This window comes from Accipiter gentilis, chromosome 23, assembly GCF_929443795.1.
Source record: "Accipiter gentilis chromosome 23, bAccGen1.1, whole genome shotgun sequence".
Lineage (NCBI taxonomy): Eukaryota > Metazoa > Chordata > Aves > Accipitriformes > Accipitridae > Astur > Astur gentilis.
The window spans coordinates 2,501,463-2,518,113 of NC_064902.1; the positions used below are offsets into that span (position 1 = coordinate 2,501,463).

At 40.3% G+C, this 16,651-nt stretch overlaps 1 long non-coding RNA gene across 2 annotated transcripts in view; it reads right to left on the reverse strand.

Moving 5' to 3' along the window:
- Positions 1 to 16,651, reverse strand: part of LOC126049786 (uncharacterized) — a 39,447-nt gene that overhangs the window by 2,829 nt on the left and 19,967 nt on the right. For both annotated transcript variants that reach the window (XR_007509305.1, XR_007509304.1), the window contains exon 3: positions 14,792 to 14,916. This is a non-coding gene — a long non-coding RNA (uncharacterized LOC126049786). The remainder of the gene's footprint in view (positions 1 to 14,791; positions 14,917 to 16,651) is intronic.

Consider the following 16,651-nt stretch of genomic DNA (forward strand, 5'->3'; position numbering starts at 1 on the left):
CATGGTACAAAGGAGGGCAGAAGTCTTCAGGACTCGGGGCGAATGCTTGAAGCAGCAGATTGGTGTCACACGAAAATGGGAAGATGCAACCTGCATATGAAGGCACCGTGAGGTCATATCCAACATAACCAATGGCCAATGTACCAGGCTGAGATACAGTGAGAAAATGTCTTAATAAAGTATTCTCTAAAGCATGTTCTTTGACATGAAAAAAACACCCAAACCTCTTTTTGCTGTTCTTATTTTTAAAACAACCTATGGACTAACCTGTTGGGTCCTAGCTGCTCAGTATACTTTAATATTTTGCACTATGTCCACCTTCAAGCTATCATTTCCTTTTATCACACCAGCAATTGTACCATTGAGCCAACTGTTACGTCTTTTAAGCTGACTACACTGTTAAAAGTTTAATATTTGATGGTCTGTCTGACACTTCAAAGGACTATATAGTTGCATATATAGTGTAAGACCACACACATAAAAAAGATTGAAGAATAACCTACATAACCTGAAGTGTAAAGTAGCTTAGGCACTATACCGTGATAATAAGAGTAGATGTTTATGTGTACACAGTCTGATGGGAGTTCTGGTATCCCTCTAAAATGGGATATTCAACTAAAGGGTCAGATTTTGTAGTGCTGCTGCTTCTATTTTTGTGCAGTGCCCTAAGGTTAAAACACCACAGTGTAAAACCAAGGTCAAGAGGTACCCTTGATTGTACCAGGGAACGCACTGAAGCGCACTAAGGGATATTATCAGCTGTCTGATCCTCAGGCATCTGCTGCAGTCAATCTGCAGCCCTGGGTGCTTGCTTGCTTGCTTGCTTTCAAATGCTTTTCTCACTTCTTCCAGTGATTTACACAAGTGATTCCAAAATTTAAGTTTTGCAGACAAGGAACGAGTGACAGAAGATCTCTACGTAGTGTTTTATTCCACTTACAACTAAAAATATTAAGATTAATTTAACGTAATTGGACTGTATGAGCCCGTGCAATTCTGTTTACTTCAACAGGGTGCCTCCTGATCTGTGACTCCAGAGGCGTATCAGATCCAATAGCTAAAATTTTTCTTTGCTGGGCAATCGTACTGAACTGTGTAGAATGGATTATGAAGTCTACACTTGAGATTCATAATCAACCCATCTTGTGTCAGCATATGTTTGCTGTCAGGCAACTGTTACCGGACACCAGAGATTCTACCTTGTTTTAGAGGGCATCCCCACGTGGCTATTCTGGTTAACTCTGGGAAAGAAAGAGATTCTTAGGAAAAAAGAGTATGTCAAGAGTGCAGTGGCAGCCCAGAGATGCTAGAACAGCTTTTTTAAGTTTTCAAGAGGCAACTGTAAGCAGAGAAAATAGACTGTTCTAATTTGACTGCAAGACAGCTAGAGCCTAGAAGAGAAGTACAAAAGCAAAGCTTCTTTGTCCTTTCATACTCCCACCTCTCCCCAGTATCGGGTTCCTAACCTAGTTTGGATGCAGCAAGACTCAGCTTGGATCCAAAAATGAAATGAGCTCTTTATCTGTGCTTGACTAGACTCCAAATGATTTCAGTCAGAGGAGGCTGAGTAAGGACTTGGCTGTAGGTGGATCAGAGACTTTGCAGTGCTTATTTATTAAATATATCCCATTTGGTGTCCTGTTTGCAGCCTGCCAAAGCAAAAGGGATTAAAACTTTTGTTCCCCCCTACACCTCATTACTGAAATAATGAGTAGAACCTTTTTTCCCCTCTACATTATTACTGGAATAATCTGTCAAGCAAGCAATTGCGTTGTTTCACCTTATCACAATCTTTGCCAAGAAAGATTTAGCAGCATGATAGTTTAATGGAAAATATTATAGCCACATTCCTTTCAGACATAAATTCTATGTAGAAAGATAGACATCTAATGGGAAAAAAGTTTGTGTTAATACAGAGATTTATCTGCTTTATTGTTTTTCCCAGTGTGGTGTTTTACCTGAAGTACTGCAAGAGCATATGTGAAAGCGAGCTAAGTGAAGCTATCCAACCTGTTATTGAAATGTGGATATAAAAATGACAGCATCCTTTCAGCTTCATTAAGTATTAAGTCGAAGTACAAACATAATTATCACAAACACTCTTTTGATAACCAAAAGATGATTAAAAAAGATGTTCACTTAAAGCTGTGCAAAGCAAGGTTAGGGGGTATGCCTGTCAGGCAGGAGCAGCGTAAATAACTCTAGGCAGAAATTATGTAAAAAACGTACGCATTATCAACAACAAAAAGATAACTGAATTTCATGGTAATTTCAACCAACTAGCAAATGAAAACAATTAGGCCTTACCAACAGAGATGACAAACAGTTCTGTAGTTCCTAGAATATTTTTATGTGCTAAAAATAGGCATGTCTCACTTTAATTGCATGAGAAACTACAAGCTGAGGATGAGTAAAAGGTCATAAAAAGGTGCTTGGCTTGAAGGTAGAAAAAGCATCAGAGCAGACATATCAGAATTAAAAGTTATGATAAAGGTGTGTGTGTTAAGATATTCTGCAGAGTTGAGTTAATAGAGTTGTTTTAATTATGTCATAAGCTAGAAGTTACAGCAATAATACAGGCGAGGCAATGTTAAAGGTTTAAAAAAGCCCAGATAGTGTGGGGTTCACCGGCAGTGCAAACATACTGTGTTTGGAATTGTAAAGGTGAAGATTTACAGGTAAAAACCCTAATAAGTCATCCTGCCTTCCACTCTTTTCATGTCAATTCCGTATGCATTAGATAGAAATGAAACAATATTCTCCTCATAATTGTATAATAATATAATATTCCAGCTGTTTGTAACAACAAAGCTGTTTACAAATCTAATTGTTTGCTTCAACCAAGTAGAAAAAAATCATCAGCTTCGATGCAAGCTCTTAGAAAGTGACATCATCCTAAAAACACGGAGCATCTTTTCCTCCTTCTCAACATGTACAGCCAGGTTCTGTTCTTCTGCTGCTGGGATATTCTCAAGTTGTTTTAAGGATTTCAGTCCCAGAAATGCCACCAGCCATTGCAAAACCATATAGAGTTCCTGGGGTTTGCTGGCTGTTAGAACACAGGGAAATGGCCCCGCATCCCTAAATTCAGAGCGTAATGCTGACTTAAAGCCACCTTTGTAAGCCAGGCCCTGTGGAAGCTACTCATAAAGCCTCGGCTCAGGATGTGCTCTGCACTGCTTTTGCACTGTGGTCAGTGCCATTTTTATTTCCCATGAGTGCATTTCACTGTTGTAAGCAAGACTTTTACTTAGGAAGGAACTATCTTCATTTCCTAGGCTGCTTCTCATCAACATGTGTAAAATTTAACTTAGTGGATGGGTACCTCAGTCTTGAGTTTCAGAAAAGGATTTACTTGGGAGCACACATATGGTCTGCTATATAAATTCATAGTTTGAAATTCACAATAGGTGTGATCTGCTCTGTATAAATAAATAATTTTCTTCTGTTTTCCAGCTTTTTGAATTGATTATTCATAAAATGTTGTGGTACATTAGTCTTAGGGAATCTAGGAATAGCTCTCTCGGGAACATACAGTTTACCTTAATACTTTTACATAAATTCGTCTCTGGTATGAGTGCAGAAGGGGCTTCCATTTAACATTTGACCTTTCAAGATATGTTTGCCAGTGCACTTTCTTCTTAAAAGACCTTCCTTCTCACTCTAAATACATTCAGCTCTGCTAGTCAACTTGAAAACTGTTTGGAGCCACAGTTAGGCCTTGGATGTGTGTGTAGGGCCACGGGTGCAGAAGGGTTGGTGGAGATGTATAGCAAATAAAGGTGCATAGCAAATAAAGTCTAGACAGGAGCCATATGTTGCGCAATACACGTTGCTCTTACATTGCTTGGGCAGAAGCAGGGGTTCTATGGGATAAAATGAAACGTGATGATACAGTTAGGAACTTCAGTTCAGTTCCTGTGATACACATAGGTTGAACACACACTACCATCACTCTGGCCTTTCATATCTCAGGGTGTTTGGACATCTCTTAAGTGGGTATCTGCATGCGTGAAAGCTAAGAGACTCTTAGCACAGCTGACGTGGTGTTTTTTACACCAGGGGCTGTGTCAACACATTGAGAAGGACAGTCCTGGATTTTCGTAGGTTTATGTCATCAGCCTCCGTTATATGCACACCTAACACCGGAATTCCTTAAACCTGTATTCAGTGGAAACTGTGGTGGGTTTCCAAGCATCAGGCCTATAGAGAAGCTGGTTATTTCTATTTTGTAATGTTGTATGCAGTGACATGTTGTTTCCCCTGATGTTTTTTCTTCCCATGTGGTCTCTCTGGAGTGGCTGGAAAACCCACTTACATATTTTTTATGGCTTCAGAATTACACATAGTGCAAAAGATTCTTGTCCCAAGTATTGCACGTAGGTTGTGATCTGTAACTAAACTCCTACCTTGCTTTGTCAGTGCCACAGCAGGACATTGTATCTCTAGCCCTTTACTTCAGAAAAGTGGTTTACATGACTCATAATGGAAAAATACTATTATTAAATTACAGGATTAAGCACTGTTATATCCCAAACTGGCAGAAACAAATGACTAAAAAGAAAGATGTTCCTTCTTGCGTGTTCTGTAGCTTGACCAAGCTGTATTATAAGGAACAGAAGTGAAGAGTCACTATCCAGTCTATGGCTCAAGTAGAGTTCATTCATAGCAAGGGAAAGAAAATAGCGCCCAATAAAAAGGGATACCCATTTGGAAAAGAGCAGGAACAAGTCTGCCTGAAGTATTGGTTAAATACTAGATGACTTTTTAATACAAAATATTAAGGGATTTTTTGAAGATCTTAGTCTTAAGTTAAGACTGGTGGAGGAGTCAGAATAAATCTAAGGCTTTCAGAACATGTGGAAATGCTGTTTGAATTTCTTACCCCACTACATGAGCAATGAGACTTCACACTGTTAAGGCATTTTTTTTCCCCAGTGGTTCATGACTATTAGCCCAACTTTACAACATCTTGGGAATGGAAGAAGATAAACAGGAGGACTGCTGAAGTATAGTCTCTTGGGTAGAAAACAGCATCTGCTTAAAAGCTCTGTTAGTTCGATTTGGCCAGTATTTAGATTTTAGTTATTTTAGGAGGAGTTTACAAGCATAGTAAAAAGCAGGAATACACCACCTATAATGTAATTTTTAAGAGAGCTGCCAGCAAAGTTTCTTTTTCAATATCAGATACAGATGGGTGGAATAAAGTGTTTATTTATATACTCCAAAAGGGGATTCCCAGTCAGCTATGTGAGTGATTTAAGCATCACTGGTATATTTGGCAAATTATATCAAATTGTGGCTATGGACTTCAGAACTGCAGACACTTGGTTTTCAAGACATCTCTAATTCCAAGCTGATGGTACAACATATACTATATATGATGACTTTAATAATTTATATAAAAGCTATAAAAGTAAACAGAGTCACCTAAGAGAGTGATGCAGAAATGGTATTTGTTTACAGCCTTCGTTATTCAATAAAATGGAGTAAAAAGCCTGTCTTTGCTCAGAAGTATGGTTTGTTTTTCCTCACTGGCGTCCTACTTGATAATATCATATTACAGTAATTAAATACGCCAGAACTCATTTTAGCCTCAGATTATTAGTATTATCACTAGGTTTAATAGGTACACTTCATATTAAAGTCTTTAAAAAAATTCTTCCTTGAAGATTCAGGCAACTGAAAGTCTAGGGATAATTATGTCATAAACATCCATCTCCAAGGTTGGTCATACTAATAAAATGAGTCATCTAGAAGGTTGTTTTATCCATGTGAGCCTGAAAATGGCACAATACTGGTATTTGGGAAAAGGTAAGAAAAAGGAGGTTGTATGGTGAAATTAAGAGAAAAATCAGGTACCCCTGAAAACTGAAGAATAAATAAGAATAAATAAATAAATAACTGAAGAATAAAACTGATTTCTGCCTTTGAAGAAAGAAGACATTATTTTTCAAAAATTTGCACATGTTTTTGTATTTAGGGTGTACCAGGATGAAACACATTATCTGACAGGGTCATTATCATTTTCCTGGAAGCTGCTCTCAGTCAGCTTCAAAGTGGGAAAAGTGATAAAAGCAATAGCAAGTGGAAAGTATATCAAGAATTTATTTTCATATTTTGAGTTGGGAATGACCTTGGGTGTTGCCTGATCCTTCCATTGTTACAAACCTTCATACAGTGACTAATGTTGACACTGGAACATTCAGACACAAATACGTTAGTCAACTTGATGAACAGGTTTGTGGTCATGAAACTCCTGCCAGCCTACATGACTAATTAAAAGCTCTATGTATTTGGTTTGAAATAGAGACCTGAATGAAATGCAAGACCTCCATTGTACTGCCAACTGTAACTTACTCTTTGTACATCTGCAAGTTGTGTTGTAGACGGTCCTGATGACTGAAATCTCTTAGCAATACCACGACTGATAGCCAGACTGTTTCTGCGTGGAGCTGAGAATCTGTGCTCCCTAAAGGCGATGATTCCAGCAAGTCTGGACAGGTTTTCAATTTGAAGGAAGAACAGGGAGGCATGTTAATCAAACAGCTCATCATTCCTCATCTGGTGGACACAGAAATCTCTTCCCCTTGGACATGTATAAAGGGAATGTCTGAGTGGGCTCTTCCATTAAATTTTCATTTGTTGAAATGAAACCTCCCACTACTAAGACAGGAAAGTGCCTTTTGGCAAGTCCATTAGTATCAGTGAATATAATTGTTAATTTTTCAGGCCCACATATCTGAGCACTGAGACTGCTAGAAACAGTAACTGCAGAATGTTGATGATGCATGTGAACTTCTAGACAAAATCCATCCAGAAAACAAACGCCGTTATTAGAATAGATGCAAAAGATTGCCAACCAGGCACTCAAAAATTGGGACATGCTAGAGTTAAGTTTGCCTATACAACCTTCATTTGGGAATCTTGTGGACAGAATTAGAACAACCTTTAGTGAAATAATTCAATGCTATTTTTTCGCAGCCTCCTTGGAGTGAATTGTGGTTGCATGCTAATGGAACACTTACCTTATTGAAAAAGCTGGGAGATGCACGAGGAGACAGGAGACTACAGGAAAGGGAAAGGACAATTTCATGGCTCAGAGAACCTAACATTGTCCTGGGTAACTGAATTCTATCCATGCTTGTGTCACGGATCACCTGTATGATACCAGACAGGTCACATAAACTGAACTTTTCACAGGTGGTGACTAAGTGTATATGCTTCATTTTCAAAGGTTCTATATTTGAGACACTCAGAAGTGAGGAATTACCATAGTTGTAGGCAAATCCTAACTCTGAAGCATAGGAACACTGGAGTTATGAGAAAAGAGGTCACAGGAACTTCTTCTAAGCCAAGGGTCGTCCCTGGAAATTGTTGAATCAGTTTTATTAAGTTGTCCCCATGTAAACTGAATGTGTGTCACCTTGACAGTCACCTTGAAAAATGTTTGAAAACAATTAAAATTTTGTACAGTCACAAGCAACCCACTACAGAGTCCTCCAGAGGAAAACACTGGTAAATAATATATGGTACTCTATCCCTCTTTGGACTACCTGTAGATAGATAGGGGAGCCAGTGGGAGAGACGACAAAGTAGGGAAGACAGGGAAATTTCTGTCTTTCCAGTTTTAAAAAGTCTATCATTAATACAGTGTAGGCTAAACAACAAGGTTTTAGGGAGTGTAACAAACTGCTCACACAAGTGTCTCCATGCTAACCATTCATTTGAAACAGAGGTTGCTCAAGTACAGTTTCCGCTAATACAGATCCTAAAAAACATTTAGATGCATTGCCTGCATCTAAAGGCAATGTTAAGTTTTGCATCTGCTTCACATGCTGCCCCATCCTACTGTTATAACTAAGTCTACTGACGCTTCAATTCTAAAAAGTCCTTTCTGAAATTTACCCCACCCCATAACTTCGAGAGGAATTGTGCAAGCCAATCAGCACATACTCAGCTCTAAGGCTGTGACTTAATCCATTGCTGTCAGCCTTTCTGAGTCTTGGGTGTGATGCTGACCTCAGCAAGATCACGGTACCTCGTTATTGCCTGACGTACTTGTTGATATTATTCTTGCTCCTCCTCCACCTCTCTAAAAAATTCTAGGTCTTAGTACAGTCTTCGCTGACATCAGCAGCTACTTTCAGTTGCATTGGTAAGGCGATACAGCTGAGGAAGCTCACCTGAGACTGTAATGGATATCAGTGAGTCATGATTCCTCTATAATCTTGTAACGATCCACTGTTCCATGTAGACTCTCAAGTTTTGATGACAGCTTGCAAGACTCCTAAATTTTGCTTTGTTTCACTTTCTTTTTAGAGAATAACTTGATAGACTCCTAATTATTCTAGAGTGCTTGGACACTGATCAAATGTAATGCAAGTCAATGATTTTCTGTCTATTTGTTGCAGTACAACTGGAAACACAGACTCCTTGGCAATACTAAACTTGTCAAAACCAAATCTGAAACTCCTCTTTTGTTTTTCTATTTGACTCTCTACAAACCAGCCTACCTCCCTTTATGTCTCTGAAAACAAGATCACTGTTCATGTGTCATGCCCCTACTTTTGTGCTGCCCCTGAAAATAAGCAATTTATTTCTGAAAAACTGGAAGAGAGGATACTGAGAGAAAGACTGTCTCTAGCTAGCCACTGGCTTCCCCATCTAAAGTTTAAACAAACAAACAAAAATCACATCCAGTTAAAGAAGTAACTTTAAAGTGTCCTCCTAAAATACAATCCAGCTGATTTTTATTACTATATCCTAGAAAGCTACTGGTTTAACCAGGTCAACATTTTGCAGTTGCACTTGGGAGTGTGACTGGATCGGGGAAGTAATTCTATATTTGAATAATGACAAGGCAGAAGCCACACGGTACGTGATGTGACGGTGGTCCATGCAGGATGAAATTCAGAAAGTGCAAGGGCCATTTCACCCTGTTCATACCACGTAGAACAGGATGTGTGAATTCCAACAGATCTAATTTCAAGTTAACTCCATATTTATACTCCTGGTGCTCATCTGTTGCACCAAGAAAAGATCATCTGAAAAATGTGATCCCTGTTAATAGTAGCTAAAAGGCTCATTCAGCTCATCAAGTAAAGCAAGCAAAATGCTTACTGGCAGGAACAACAGCTGTATGCTTGACCTTTACCCATTCTCTCTTTTCTCGCTTCACATTCAGGACCAGGTTCAATGCATTCTTAGGAGGCGCGTTTTTGGAAAGAGAGGGCTATTTTTATTCACCCTGTGGTTTCTCAGCATAGTGGGTCTTTAGGAATATTTCCTTTCACGTCAATCCCTTTCAGCATTTTACAGAGCATAGTGTGTTCTGGGAAGTCAGTAAATTTGAATTCATGTTTTGAAGTTTATCATGACTTGGAATATAACATGCAGAAGGCAGACAGCACAGTTGGTGAATAAAGCAAATGCAGACTATGTAGTCCTGCTGAAGCTATTACCAGAATATTTTACATTTTCCATGGACCCAAATTAAACCTTTTATACAAGCAAAGTAATCCAAAACCATCTGGCGCTAGAATTTGGGATTTCATAATGCTTTAATGCAAACCATGTGAGCAGGATGTCCAAAATGTCTGTGTCAGTGGGTTGAATTAATACATGTAAAAAAGATGAACTTTGCAATAGTTTTTTTTTTTGTTTTCATTATGTCCAGTCAGTGAATACCTTATACCACTGCTGTTCAGCAAGGATAACTTCTGCGCTGTTACCTTTCCTTGCCTGACACTCGTCACTTCACTGTTCCTGAACGCAGAGGAAAAACCAAGATCAGAGAGGAGGAGCCCGAACTATGAAGCCAGATGTACAACTCCAGCATAAAGCTAAATAGCCACATGATTTTCTTCTGTCTCGTTACTGAATGACAGTAAGAATTTGTTGCTATGGGTCATCAAAGACCTCTTTGGACTTCAGTGTGGAAGAGACTCTTCAGCCTTTACCTAGCTGTTCTCTTGAAGTGCTTTCCCACCCTGCATTTCAAGTTAATAAGCAGTGGGAGTAACTGTGACAAAGGGAACTGGGGATCACTTTGAATTTAGTGTCCTTCTCTCCTTCTCTCAGGGCTGAATCCTACAATGAGTCACCACTGGGTGACCAAATACTGGTTCTGCGTAATGGAAGCCCAGTGTTTTCAGAAGCCTGAGAAGACTGCAGCCAAACTGACTCCTTACATATGCAACAAGCATAAACTCTCTCCTGACCATGCCTCTCCAAAACGTGCTATAAAAAGTGTTGCCGAGACACACTTTATCTTCCGTCCTGGCCCAAGCTCTGCAGCAGTACTGCTCAGCCACAGCTGTACCTGCCATGGACCCCACTGATCTTCACCTCTGGACTGACCTCCCAGCTTGACCTTGTATTTGTCTCGGAACTACGGAGCTGCCCAGCAATTACCAGACCATACTCTCAGGAGACCTGATCCCGGCCCTGGCTTGTGGGCTGACCTGTTGGCCCTGCCTCATCACGGTGAATTTGTGGGATGATCTGGGCTCATGGTTGAACCGAGCTACTATCTTTGGGTCTCGCCTGCTCACCCTGGTTGGTTGCCATGGGGCTGGACCTTGGCTGTGTTACCGCACCGGGCTTCTGGCCCCCTGCCCCTTCGGCAGCAGCTGGCGCTTGCTGCTCCCCGGCAACGGGCACAGTCTCGTTAGACTGAAGGTGTTCACAGATCCCCCAAAGTTCAGAAGATCCAAAATTTGGTGACAACGTAACTGAAAATAGGCTTGGAAGAAATCTTGAGTAATAGTGATTTCAGAACTTTGATTATTCCAGCTACACTGCTGCAAAACAGAAACACTTTATCCTGTGTTGATTATTTTGCATTAACCCATTTAATGCCCAGTTTGATTGGGGCAGTGAATTCTGTTGACTGCTGGAAGATGGCTCTGCGCTCCTCCTGACCTGTGCAGCACACTGTTCAGCCTGATCTGGTGATGCTTCTAAAGAGCATCAGTAACCTTGAAAGTCTTTAATACTGGCCAATTCTGGTTGGTCATTATTTTGAGAACCAAGCAACTGAAGAAAATCCAGGCTATTCTTCACTGAGCATTCGCTTCTAATTTACGTCAGATTTTACCAGCATAGGACATAAACTACAGCTAACTGCTGACTTATGAGCATAGCTCATAATGTAGCCGCTCCCATTAATGCCTGTGTTGTCCCATGGTTGCTCACGGGTGCGGGTTGTCTCCTGTTTGGCACAGGAGCTCCCAGCTGCCCCAGGTGCCCTCCTAGTCACACAGCTTCTGCCTCTGCCACGAGCTGCCGAGCTGCTGTAAGGAAGGCAAGGTAGATGAGTTGCCAGTGTGTACCACCAGCATGTCAAAGTGGGGAATTTTAGAGGTTAGTCCCATCCTCTCCTTGAGAACAGCTTCCTGCGCCACCGCCTTTGTCTTTTCCCTACATACCTTTCTGTGGATGACCTGAGATGCTAACCCCAAACTCAGGGGCACGGGAGGACTTTCTCCCCATGGCACAAGTGTTATGTGGTGCTTTTCCTTTTCCCTTTCCCTTCCCGTGTCCCGAACCTCCCTGCCTCTAGATAAACTTTGTTGCATTCCTCAGCCCTGGTGCTCTCACAGAAGAGGTGGATCCTAACAAGATAGGATTGTTGCATCTTTAATGAGAAGAAACAGAGATGCCAGCTTTCAGCTTGCACTTCAAAATGTGCGCAGTATGTAATGGGCAAGTGCTGTGCCTCAGTGTAAGAGACAGCTTTACCCCGGTGGGGTGGAGCAAGAGAATAGAGGACTCATCTGGCACCAAGCCTTTTTAGGCAAAATTTCAAGTGAGAAAACCTTGTAATAGTGTCAGTAAAGTAATCACAACAATTACATTAACCTGGGAACGCAGGACTGAGATCCTTACGGCAACTTCAAGCCTCCCCTAAGCATGCTGAAAATCACCTGATGGTTGCCCAGTTACGTCAGGTAATCAATCAGGCAAAGACCAAGTAAAGGCAGGAATCTATTTCACATAATTTAGCTGTACTTCTACTGAAGCCTTGGGCAGCTATTTCTTATTGGTGAGAAGCACAGCTTACCCCACCCAGCAGTCACCCTGACTTGTATTTTCATCTTCAGTGTCTGAATGGGCAGAACAGGTTAGGAAGGCTAGTATCTCCTTTGCATCCAGCTTTTCAGCCACTTGTGAGCTACCAGAGGATGCAAAGGGATACTCAGTTTAGACATGTAGTTTCTGGACCATCTCTCAAATCTGCAAGCCTTATTCCTCTGCGCTGTCCTCTGGAGCTTCTCTCCTTGTCCCTACCTCGAACAAGTCACCCCCAATTCCTGGTTATCCATCCTTGCCAACTTTCCTTTTCTAGTACCCTCCCAGAGCACAAGCTATGCTAGTGTTAGTAGTATACTAATATAATATAATATATTAGGATGCTATACTAGTAGTATAGTACTTTACTACTAGTAGAGTAATTTTAACAGAAAGGCTTACTGCTAATTTAGTAGTTACTTTATTCCAAAATAATTATAAATTCTGTTTTTCAAGTTAAAAACTTCAAGTATTTTGTTATTCTCTTTCTATAAAGCTGTGTTTATATATATTTGAATACCAAAATAACTGCCAGTTTACTGTCCCTGTTGCCAGGTCATGGCTAAGGAAAGCCTGATCCATTTTAGGGCTTTAATGTGCGTTCCCCAACACTGTGAATCTTCACATCAGCCACAAGAGGGAGGACATGACATGCAGTACACTGAAGATTCCAGTTTACCAAGGAAGTTTCCAGTTTACAGGAAAGTTACACTAGTTTACGTTACGATTCTATTTTAAATCAGTTTAGTCAAAATCGGTGCAAGAAGTTGGCTGACATTTGTAGTCAAGTATAAGAATAGCTTATTTGGGGTTGCCATAAACAGATTCCAAATTGACATAAACTAAACTAAGAGTCTTTACAGAAGTGTTTATACCAGTTTAACTGTATTGTTTGAAACCTCCATGGAAGATTAACCAGTGGGACTTTTGTGTTTGGATAAACACTAAGCCTGAAATACACTAATTTGGCTTAGAATAGGAATGAAAAACTCTGGTTTATTTTCAAAAGTAAACTGTGTGCTATATTCATCATCAGCTTCACAGGAAGTCCCTCTTTAAGAAGAGACTATCATCTGTACTTGATTGTTTCTATCTGAATATTTTGCATTAATTTTTTTTGTTGATTCAGCTTCATACGAACAGTCTCTTAACACTGGGGCATTCTGTGAATGCAGTGACACAACTGAAGACAAGGGAGAAAAGATGTTCTAGCACTTGGCCATTTGAGAACTTTGTATTTAAAGCACAATTTGTAGCAGACTTCCTGGTAGCTCGCTAGAAAAAATTTACTCAGCATTTGTTTTAAAGGTGGTGCTGAGGCATTGCTGGTTGGTTTGTTTGCTAGGATAAAGGAGGAAATCAATGTTCGGAGGGATTCAATTTTGAAAGGTCTGGATCTGTAGGATATCTTCTGAATATTTTTTCCATCACTTGCTTCTCACAGTTAAGATTGCCTTGTTCCTCCCTTTCATACACTTCCTCCTAGGCTTTGTAATCTACATTGCCCCAAGGAAATGCAGCTGTCATGATGGTTCACAGATCAAAATTCAGCCTTTAATGTAGCTAAGGCTTGATCCATTAACTACTTTGAAGATTATGACCAAAGCCTTAAACTGGCATCTGAAATATGAAACTTCAGCATGAGTTAATGAGGCCCAGGAAAGCTGCACAGGAGGCAGCTATTGTATCCAATACGGTGTGATTACAAAGAGAGACAAAGGCAACTAGCACTGCAGCAGAAGTAGCAGGGCAAAGTAAAGCCTGAGACAGCCTGAAGCAAGATTAAAGATGAGTAATTTTAAAGGTAAAAAGGGAAGTTTTGGCTACAATGTTAAACAGACATAGAAGGTAGTCTGAAGACAAGAGTGAGGTGACCTTGCTCAGGTTCACAAGTCGTCAGGCAGCAGCATTCATCATGTTTAGGAGTTACTCTGAGCAATGCAAAACACAGAGAGAGGTTGCCCTGGAAGCGAAAGGATGGATAGTGGTATTCCCAGGATGCAAAGGAGCCACTCGACAGTGGGAGACTCTAGTGATGTAAGTGGCAATGGTCTCATTCCTACACCACGGGTCATGTCAGCTGACAGTCAATGGAGGAAAATAATCTAGACTGAGAAGGGATGTAGCAGTGACAACCACGTGTTCATGTCTGTAAGTTTCTTTTGAGTAAAAAAAAACCTTCAGAACTTGAAATTACTGTTAAAAAAAAGTTGTACCTACATGTTTACCAGCACAACACTAGAGTACCAAAGGTGGACCTACAGTTTTACTGGGTCTGAGCTGAAGGAGAAAATGAGCAAGAAGGAGTCATCCACAGTATCAATTAAGCAGGATACATTTCAACATCAGCATCAAGAGAGATGCTAAGACTAAGGATCGACCAGAAATAGCCCAATAAGTTTCCACTGAATCAACATTTTCTGAAGGAAAACTGTCCTGGCTGGAAAAGTTTCAGCAAGCTTAAATTGTTACATTGAAAGTACTAGTTATCACTTCTCCATTCTATAAATACCAAGTGCTCATGATTGCTGGCTTTTCAAGTTTATTATAATTCTATATGATTATGCTGTGTGACTCATTGGAACAGACCAAATGACAGAAAATGTAAATTGACCAAACTTAAGAGATTTAGGTATTAGAATTATCCCATTCAGCATATGCTTCATGCAGGCTCCCATTACAAAAATACATTAAAATTTTGTTTTCAAATACTTACCACTACTTGTGCAATTCAAAATAAAGTTACCTCAACTTGGTTGTACTCTGCATATCCACTATCTTCTGTTTTACACATCGCCAGCTGAATGAACACATTTCCATCTTAATATTAAAGAGGACAGCCTAAAAAGCAAAAAAATGAATTAGTCAAATTTTATGTTTTCAACTGGGTGATATTCATGAACAAACAAATCTTTTATCAGCTGACACAGTGAAAATGGTGGTAGCCTTGTTCATACAACTGGTCCTAGGTTATCCTTCAGGCTTCCGCACTGAATCAGGCAGGATTAAAAAAATAATGAATTTGAGATGGCAACTCATCACCCAATTGATAATGAGCAATTTTTTTGTGATAGGAGGAGGACTGGACCTGAAGTCCAAAGAATTTCTTTCTAGTTCTACGCCCTAATTTGGACAACACTATAGATTAACTCAGTAACTCAGTTATTGTGAATGAAATAATCCCAGCAGAGTTAGTTCACAGCAGGCTGCTAGTGCCAGCACAATTACATCATATACAGGCACACTGTAACCTTCTGTTGAGGGGACAGCTCACAGATGACTTCCAAGAAGTGGAGCTCTAATTTAGAATTAGATGGTAACTGCTTACTGGTAGTACTTTTGTTTTGACCAGGTATTTATTTTGTCTAGTTGTTTGGCAGCCAGCTGCTCTGTCAGGCTTGACTCCCTGCAGATGAGAAGCAAAATACGAAATGCAGCTCAATTTTTCATAGTGACTTTTTTTTTTTTTTACTTCTTTACACTGGTTGAGGTGTAGGTATAACGGTATGAATCTTTGCGCTCGTTTCCCAGGCCTCATCTCACAGTTCATTACAAATATACATACTTTGCGCCATGGACTCTACAGCTCAGTAAGCACAACTATGACAATGTCTTTGAACAGCATCTACGTCCCTCAAAACAGCTCAGCCAGTTGTACCATGGCAATGGCTCATGCACGATGCAGTCCCAGAGGCTCCAAAAACCATCTTCAAATATAGAGTCCTCTATCTACGTTTGCAGCTGTGCTCACTAATGAATTGCAGTGCTTCTCATCTGCACAAGCCCAGATACAGTTTGTGGTTTATGGATTGCAAGCACTTGGCTGCAGAAGCTTCCACATGTTCTTCATATCCTTGTAGTTGGAATTTTTTAGTCTAGAGCCATGACATGCCAGCTCCAGCACTCCCATACTACCAGTGAACACAGCACTGAGACTCTAGTATTAGTTTGCTTTTTTTCAAAATGTTCTGACTTAAGTGTTAATGAACCTTTGTGATACGAGATTTGAATAAAGAAATCTGAAAGAGTGGCTTCAGATACTCAACCACTTAACCCCTTTCCTCCACCCAACACATCCACATATTAACTTTACATATAGCCATCAGAAGAGATACTTGTTACTGCTTGCCTGCTAGCTGCAGCAGAGGTTTTCAGGTGCCCCCATGCTCCTATACCACGGGAGGTATTTGTTTCTAGCTACCTGCAGATATTTTGCAGGAGAATTTGCTGCAGGGCAGCAGGGAAATTATTGTTAACTCTTTCCAGGCCAGTCTGTAATCTAAAAGTGAGCCAGAAATCTTGGATTAATACAAGAATGTTTAGGAGCTCCTGACAACCAAAATCACATTGTTGGCCTTTAGCACCAAACAAAGCTCTTGGCATTCTGAATGTTCAATGTAAGAATACATGGGAAGTTGGCACTTGCTTTGAGTCATGAGGAGAGAGGGCAGGATTTGCCCTCACTGGTCCTCTTGTTGAGCTCAGGTCTGAAACCATGCCACTGGAAAAAATCTAAGTCCATGCAGAATGCATGTTTTAAGTCAGGCAATAAATACAGTCTCCAAAATTATACAGC